The following is a 9,101-nucleotide window of genomic DNA, read 5'->3' as shown; positions in this document are numbered from 1 at the left end:
AGACACAAATAAATGAAAAGAATTTCATGCTCATGGATTGGAAGAATTAATATTGTTCAAATGTCCATACTAGTGAAAGTAATCCCTATCAAAATTCCAATGGCATTCTTCACAGAAATAGAACAAAAAATCCTAAAACTTCTATGAAACCACAAAAGACCCCAAACAGCCAAAGCAATCTTGAGAGAGAAGAATCAAGCTGGAGACATCACATTTCCTGATTTCAAACTATATTACAAAGCTATAGTAATCAATACAGTATAATATTGGCATGAAAACAGACACATAGATTACTGGAACAGAATAGAAAGCCGAGAAATAAACCCAAACATATATGATCAATTCATTTATAACACAGGAGGCAAGATTATATAATGTGGAAAGTGCAGTCTCTTCAATAAATGGTGTTGGGAAAACTGGACAGCCACATGCAAAACAATGAAACTGCACTCTTACACCATACACAAAAATAAACTCAAAATGGATTAAAGACTTAAATGTAAGACTGGAAACCATAAAACTTGTAGAAAAAAAACATAGGCAGTCAACTCCTTGACATCAGTGATAGAGATTTTTTTTTTTTTGGATATGACTTCAAAAGCAAAGGCAACAAAAGTAAAAGTAAACAAGTGGGACTACATCAAACTAAAAAGTTTCTGCACGGCGAAGGAAATCATCAACAAAATGAAAAAAATAACCTACCGAATGCGAGAAAATATTTTCAAATCATATGTCTGATAAAGGATTAATATCCCATATATATAAAGAACTCATTCAATTCAATTAAAAACTCTGATTAAAAAAACATGCAGAGGACCTGAATAGACATTTTTCCAAAGAAGACATACGGATGGCCAATAGGTTTGTGAAAAGGTGATCAATATCACTAGCCATCAGGGAAATGCAAATCAAAACCACAACCAGATATCACCTTACACTTGTTAGAATGTCTATTATCAAGAAGACAAGAAATAACAAGGGTTGGCAAGGATGTGGAGAAAGGGAACCTGTGTGCGCTGTTGGTGGGAATATAAATTGGTGCAGCCACTATGGCAAACAATATGGAGGCGCCTCAAAAAATTAAAAATATAATTACAATATGGTCTAGCAATCCCACTTCTGGATATTTATCTGAATAAAATGAAACCACCAACTCAAAACATCTGCACCCTTATGTTTATTGCAGCCTTATTTACAGTAGGTAAGACGTGTAAACACAACCTAACTGTCCACCAATGGATGAATGGGTAAAGAAAATACGATACATAATGTCTATATAGATAATCTATCTATAATATCTGTATAGTTATATAGTATGCATATATATATACCATAATGGAATGGTGCATTATTGTATGTTATACACAATGGAATACTATTCAGCCATAATAAAGAAGGGAATCCTGCCATTTGTTGCGTGCGTATGAATCTTGAGGGCATTATGCTAAGTGAAACAAGTCAGATGGAGAAAGACAAATACACTATGATCATACTTACATGTGGAATCAAAAACAAAAAACCCAACAAAACAAAAAGCCAATTCATAGATACATAGAGAACAGATGGGTGGTGGCCAGAGACGGGGGCGGGGAACAGGGGAAATGGTTGAAGATGGTCTAAAGGTACAAACTTCCAGTTATGAAATAAATAAGCCAAGGGGATATAATGTACAGCACAGTGACTATAGTTAATAATATTGTTATGTTACATTTAAAAGTTGTTTCAAGAGAGTAAATCTTAGAAATTCTCATTAAGAGAAAAAAAAAGAATTCGTAACTGTGTGGCAATAAATGTTAACTAGACTGTGGTGATCATTAAATTAAAATTAAAATCATCTTGAAAAACTATTGTGTACCATAGGATTTGAGGCACAAAGGGGAAAAAATTTCTTTTTTTTTTTCCCAGTCTTATATTCAAGTCTACAAAATTTCTTCTACCAATTCTGTAATTTATGACTTGGTCATTATGGTCCTTTCTCTCTCACAGGACACATGTAAACACTCATAAAAACACACACACATTCTGCCTTTATAGTCCTTTATTAAAATGTACATATTTCCACTATCATAAGAATAGGTAAAATCTGCTAATAAAAGTTGACTTGGTGGAATGCCTACTTTATGCATTATGTCACGTACTCCATGGGACCCTCCTGTGGGGAGGTGTTTGTGGTCCCACTTTGCCCCAAGGAAACCGAGGCTCAGAGAAATTAAGAAGGAAGTGTCTCTCGGTCAGACTTCACAGTGACTTAACTTCCTGGAGCCTCAGGTTCCTTTGGAGGAAAATGTGAATGCTGATTGTCTATGCTTCAGAGGTCTCCGGAAAGATTAACTAAGACAATATACCTTAAGCACTCACCTCAGCATTCAAGAAATGTGTTGTTGCTGCCTTGTTTTTATTATAATGTGATTGGCCGAATGTCAACAGCTTCCGGGAGGCATGGCTTGCAGCTACTGAACTCCCAGAGCTCCTTCCTCCAGAGGCTGAGCCTTGACACCAGGTAGGTGGGAGCATAAGGGAAAGGGTATCTATTTACCTCTCTGCGACAGATTTTTGAACTACCACAGATACTATTTTCAAAATGTTTCATGGCTTTGGCCTTTCCCATCCGTTGGGTTCGCCCAGAGGAATGGCCGCCGGGCCAGCTCCCTGGGAGACCTAGAAGCGTAGCCCACGGGGAGCCCGGGCCTCTGCAGGCTAACATGGTCTGCTCCCTCGTTTTCTCATAGAAGGAAGATACTTAGTTTGCTGGATGATAGAAACAAGAGAGTAAATGAATGATTCATGTTACCAAATTGTATAAGTTTCATGTGAATGCAAATTATTGTCACTTGGACAAAGTCCCTTTGCCTTTTTAACTTGTTTGCTCTACTGCCTCTGTGGATGGCAAAGCGCATGTCTTCTAGTTCCCTTTTATCCCCGCAACAGACAACAGAACCAGTGTTTGACTGAATACTTAATTTTGAATACTAATTAATTAGTCAACATTTATTCAAGCACAAACTATTTTAAGGATACTTTCAAGACGGGGATTTAAAAAGAAATAAAACACAGCAGTCTTCAAGAAGCTCAGGGTGGCCTGGTTAGCTGTTCTTAAGAAGAGTGTCTTGTTGAATGCCAAACTAAGGTTGGTTTAATATTTGTATCTTTGTTATACTTTTCACAGAGATACATGGACAAATCATTGAAAAGTTTCTTCGCCAGACCACGTGACCCCATGTGGTCAGCAAAATGGTTGGTATTCCAATCACGCTCTGGCTTTCAGTGGGATCAGTGTATGCTACCACTTGGCCAGAGAGGCAACGTTGAAGGTTCAAGTCCTACTGTGTGTACCTGTAGGGGTATCAGGGTCCGTATGGCAGGGTGTGTTTGAATCTGAATCCAAGTCGTAGAGGTAGGCAGGCTCCCTCTAAACAGCATGCACTCTTCAAGTGCTGGCACTGGGTCCTCTGCTCCATGCTTTGAAACGAAATCAAAGCTTGCTTTGGTCTTGACTTCAGCTTTGGTCTAATAATAGTCTGATAGGTATGCCTATGGCAGCCTTTTTAATTTTAACTCTTCCCCTTTAATGACAGGAACACAAAGTCTTTGAATTTCTTGGCATCTGCGAGGTGAGTCATGCATTTTATAGATAGAGAAACTGACAGAGGCATGACTTGCATAAGGCAGGACAGCAGCTCCAAGAATCCAGTGAATCCAGTGCCCTGAGGTTGCCCAGAATGACTGGGCCCGCTGCCCGTCTTCTCGTCCCTCCGCCATACCAGGTGTAAACATTAACAGAGAAAACCAAACTGTGGTTTGGAAGGGAAGAGATAGAAGTCAGGAGTTCACAGCATTTGAAAGGGTAGAGACAGACCCAGGTTGCATTTCTGTTCTCCCCATTTGGGGTGAAGAACTGAAGGTAGCAGGTTTCTTCCTTCTTACCTGCTCGTGTCCCACGTGGCCTCTGGAAATCTGCCAGCACTCTTTCCTCAGCAACTGTATGCTGGGTTCTGGGCAAAACAATGTTATAATAAAAACAAAAAAGACGAACCATGACATTGGTTCTAATTGCCCCACAGGGTCTTTTTCTCTAAACCAGAATATCTGCAATCTTGCGTTTTCCTCTTAGGGATGGAGACATTTTACTTGTCGGCCATAGAAATTCTCCCACTTTCTTGGGAATACGGGTGTTAGCAAAAGCATCCATCATATACTGACCACCAATTTGAGCCAGATACTGCTGGGTATTTTGTACGGTCTCATTTAATCCTCATGACCGCAAATCTTTATTGAGCAACTCCCATGTGCCCAACACCATGTTGGAGACAGGAGATACAAAAACATAAATTGGGCGTAGTCCCAGCCCTCCAAAATGGTCAAGTCTAGTATGGAAGATATAATCAAGGTCAATTTTATTATAATACAGTATTATATAAGGGCAAAGAGGTGAGCCTAGTTTCTGCTGTGGGAACACATGGGAGAAGACCCCAAGCCAGTGTTGGGATGCCACAGACCTCTTCTTGGAGAAGGTGATGTCTAAGCACTATTTGATGGAAATTATTATCTCCAGAGTTATCTTTCAGGCTAATAGAGTTTGGGGAAGGCAGAATACTGGCCCCCAAAGTCGCACACATCCTAATCCACAGAACGTGTGAATATATTACCTTGCATGGCGGAAGAGCCTTTGCTGATGTGATTAAGTGAAAAATCTCGATATGGGGAGATTATCTTGAGTTACCTGGTGGGCCCAATGTAATCACATGTAATTCCCTGTAAGAGGGAGGCAAGGTCAAAGTCAGTAGTGGGAGATTTAGAAGCAAGAGGTTGGAGTGGTGGCAGGAAGGGGCCACAGAATGTGGGCAGCCTTTAGAAGCTGGAAAGAACAAGAAAACGGATTCTCCTTCAGAGCTCCCAAAGAAACCCCTCTGCCAACGCTTGGTTTTAATCTGCGAGACTCATTTTGGACTGGTTCTACAACTGTAATAGAATAAATCTGTGTCACTTTAAGCCACTAGGTTTGTGGCAATTTATTACAGCAGCAAATAGGAAACTTGCCCAATGTCACAGACTAGAGGGGGTGAAGCCAGGATTAAAACCAAGAGTGATATCAATTATATCTCCATAAAACTAGGGGGAAATCCCCCAAAACCCAAGAGCGACTATTCCAAAGCCTGGACAGTCTTTCCCCAAAGCTTATGTTACTCTTTGAGATTCCTTGGGTATTTGCTCAGCATGTTTGGAAGAACGAGTCTGGCAGTCTCCTTCCCTGCTCTCTTGCCTAAGGCACGGCATACTCTTATAGGGATAGCAGGAGGGATCAGATGACTCTAGCACGGTAGAATGCTAGATCGTCCATGGGTCACTGAATTGTTTCTTGAGTAGTGTGGTAGAAAGAGAACTGGATTAATGGAAGCTCCAGTCCTAGTACTGGTACTAATTAGCTCCAAGGCTTGAACAAAGCTTTCACATTTCTGGGCCTCATTTTACTCACATGCAAAACAAGGGCTTGCGTAGGATGTTGGGTTTTTTTTTATTTAAATTCAGTTAATTAACTTATAGTGTATTATTAGTTTCAGAAGTAGAGTTTAGTGAGTCATCGGTTGTATATAACACCCAGTGCTCATTACATCACGTGTCTACCTTAATGCCCGTCACCCAGTTACCCCATCCCACCTCCCCTCCAGAAACCCTCAGTTTGTTTCCTATGATTAAGAGTCTCTTATGGTTTGTCTCCCTCTCTGATTTCATCTTATTTTATTTTTCCCTCCTTTCCCCTATGCTCCTCTGTTTTGTTTCTTAAATTCCACATACGAGGAAAGATAATTATCTGACCGATTATTTCGCTTATTTCGCTCCTAGTTCCATCCACATCATTGCAAATGGTACGATTTCTTTTTTTTGATGGCTGAGTAATATTCCATTGTATGTATATACCACATCTTCTTCATCCATTCATCTGTTGAAGGACATCTGGGTTCTTTCCGTATTTTAGCAATTGTGGACATTGCTGCTATAAACATTGGGGTGCGGGTGCCCCTTTGGATCCTTTGGGTAAATACCTAGTAGTGCAATTGCTGGGTGGTAGGGTAGCTCTATTTTTAACTTTGTGAGGAACCTCCATACTGTTTTCCAGCGTGGCTGCACCAACTCGCGTTCCTACCAGCAATGTAAGAGAGTTCCCCTTTCTCCACATCCTTGCCAAAGTCTGTTGTTTCCTGAATTGTTAATTTTAGTCATTCTGACTGGTGTGAGGTGGTATCTTATCAAAATCCTAGAGGAGAACACAGGCAGCAACCTCTTTGACCTCAGCTGCAGCAACTTCTTGCTAGACAGGTCTTCAAAGGCAAGGGAAACAAAAGCAAAAATGAACTATTGGGACTTCACCAAGATAAAAAGCTTTTGCACAGCAAAGGAAACAGTCAATAAAACCAAAAGACAACCTACAGAATGGGAGAAGATATTTGCAAATGTCTTATCAAATAAAGGGCTAGTAACCAAAATCTATAAAGAATGTATCAAACTCAACACCCAAAGAACAAATAACCCAGTCAAGAAATGGGCAGAGGACATGAACAGACATTTCTCCAAAGAAGACATACAAATGGCCAACAGACACATGAAAAAATGTTCAATGTCACTCATCATCAGGGAAATACAGATCAAAACCACAGTAAGTTACCACCGCACAGGATGGTTTTTGGTGTTCCTTTAGTTTTAACATTCTGCAATTTCTCAAGTCTACCAGTGTGTCCTATCCCTCTTCTCCAGCACACACACTCTGAAGCCATTAAGCCCCTGATGGGAGTTCAGTCATAGCAACTTGGATGTCAGCTCATTTATTATTTAACCAAGGAAAAGGAAAGAAACCTCTCCTCTTCCAAAGGAGATCATCTTAATTTCCCTGAGTTTCAGAAACTCTGCAGCTCAAGCTGAAAGATGACTCAGCAACTAGCAAAGTTGAAGGGGACCATCTCAGTTTGTAAGTTCTGTCAGTGTGTATAAGGAAGTAGTATTTCAGTAGTTCTAGATGGACAAGAGCTGTAGCTAATTCTGGAAATGGCCATACCCCAAGCTATCTGGTGCTGGAGCCTGAAAGGAGAGCTTGAAATAAGATCTGGATCTTTGGCCAATGACCTTAGGGCCCCTGTACACTGGAGTCAAGGCTGCCTCAGATTGTGTGTTCAAACTAAATACAGTGATCCTGAGGCTTTAGCTAGGCCGGAATGGTACCCTGGGTTCTGAGCAACCTAATGATAACACCCACCATGTCACAGCTGTGAATCTTCAAAGCATGGAAACCACAGCACAAATTCCCCTCTACCTTTCTGGGCTGGTCCTAAGTACAATTCTATGCATGCTGTTCCTTGACATTTCTCTGCTTTCTAAACTGGGGATGCCCAGAACACTCAGGAAAACATACTGATTATTAACCTGACCAATCAACAAATAATAAACAATCTCATGACCTGAACACATTTTCTTTTCTTGACCTCTCTTTACAGCACTTGACATCTTCCTCATCCTCTTCTAGAACATGTTTCCACCTTATTCGGNACTTTCTGCACTGTGGATGCCCAGAACACTCAGGAAAACATACTGATTATTAACCTGACCAATCAACAAATAATAAACAATCTCATGACCTGAACACATTTTCTTTTCTTGACCTCTCTTTACAGCACTTGACATCTTCCTCATCCTCTTCTAGAACATGTTTCCACCTTATTCGGTGATGCTTTTCTCTATCCACTCCTCTTCCTAGCTGCTCCTGCTTAGTCTCCACCTCTGGCTTCTCTTCTTCCTTCTGCCTGCCCATTTTCCCATTTCCATTCTTGATTCTCAACTCTTCCCTCTGCAGGTCATCTCTCTTGATGACCTTGTCCCATCCCAGTGCTTAATTAGCATCCTAATGTGTACCGCCCTGAGGTCACGGAGAGCTCAGAGCTCTCTTCCCCACCTCAGCCTCCACCTACAGGGAATCCCACCCCTGCCACCTAGAACAGCAGTGCGAATGTGGACAAGTGACTTAAGCCTCAGCTTCCTTATCTCTAAAATGGAGAGAATAATAGAATGTATCTCATGGTGGTGTAATAAGCACTAATTTTGTAAAGTGATTGGCACATAGTAATCACTTGCTCTTTATTATCTGTAATTTTTATTTGAATAACTGAGCTTTTTAACTTGCAGACTGTTAGCACACCTCTCCTCCCTCAAACAACAACACCTGACAGTCTGTCGCAGGATTCCTGTTTCTGTTAGTGGTATCACCTGCCTTCCCATTGTCTAGACTCAAGAGTTTGAAATCAGCTTTGAACCTCTTTCTCCCTTGTCCCTCTATCTAACAAATTGCCAAGTCCCACCTCTCAGTTCAAATCTGGCTCTAGTGCTCCATTCCTATCCCTGATAGCCTGATTTACGTTGATTATTGTCATGCTTCCTTAACCAATCTTTCTGGCTCTCACATTTTTCTTACTGCCAACCCATCCTAAACCTTGGGGAAACGTTCATCCTGGCACATAGCTGTAATTACACACTTCACTGGTCCTAAACAAACTTCCACTGACTCACACTTCTTGTTGAATAAAAGTCAATTCCTCAAAGTAACATTCAGGTTCCTACAAGGTAGGGTTGAGGCTTGGATCAGATTGTGTGAGGGGGTGGGGAGAGGGCGGCCTTCCGGATGGCACGATGAGGCATCAGCTCGGGGTGGGAGAAAATATGAGTCACTTGCTTGTTCTCAGTAAGTGGCAGAGAATATATAAAGAGAATGGATAACTGCGAAATAGCAAAAAAACCAAAAGTCATTTGAGCATGAATAACATTTAATCACAATTGATCAAGCATCTTCTAAAGTGCAGACCCTAGGGCGGGGTGTGGAGAATGTGGCAGTGAGGGGAAGTAACACAGTCATTGCTCTCAAGGACTTAAGGTCAGAGAGACAGAAAGGTAAGTCAATGGCCATTACATCACAGTGTGAAAACCACCGAACTCTTTGGTGGGAATATGGAAGAATGGCACCCACACATGTGGGGGTTGGAGGGCCAGGGGAACCCCTCCTAGAGGAAATGACGTCTTAGTTGACACAGAAATGTGAAGACTCATTTAGCCAGGTGAGGGTG

Source organism: Ailuropoda melanoleuca, chromosome 6 (assembly GCF_002007445.2).
Source record: "Ailuropoda melanoleuca isolate Jingjing chromosome 6, ASM200744v2, whole genome shotgun sequence".
Classification (NCBI taxonomy): Eukaryota; Metazoa; Chordata; class Mammalia; order Carnivora; family Ursidae; genus Ailuropoda; species Ailuropoda melanoleuca.
The sequence above is the reverse complement of the archived record's forward strand: the minus strand, read 5'-3'. Positions refer to the sequence as shown.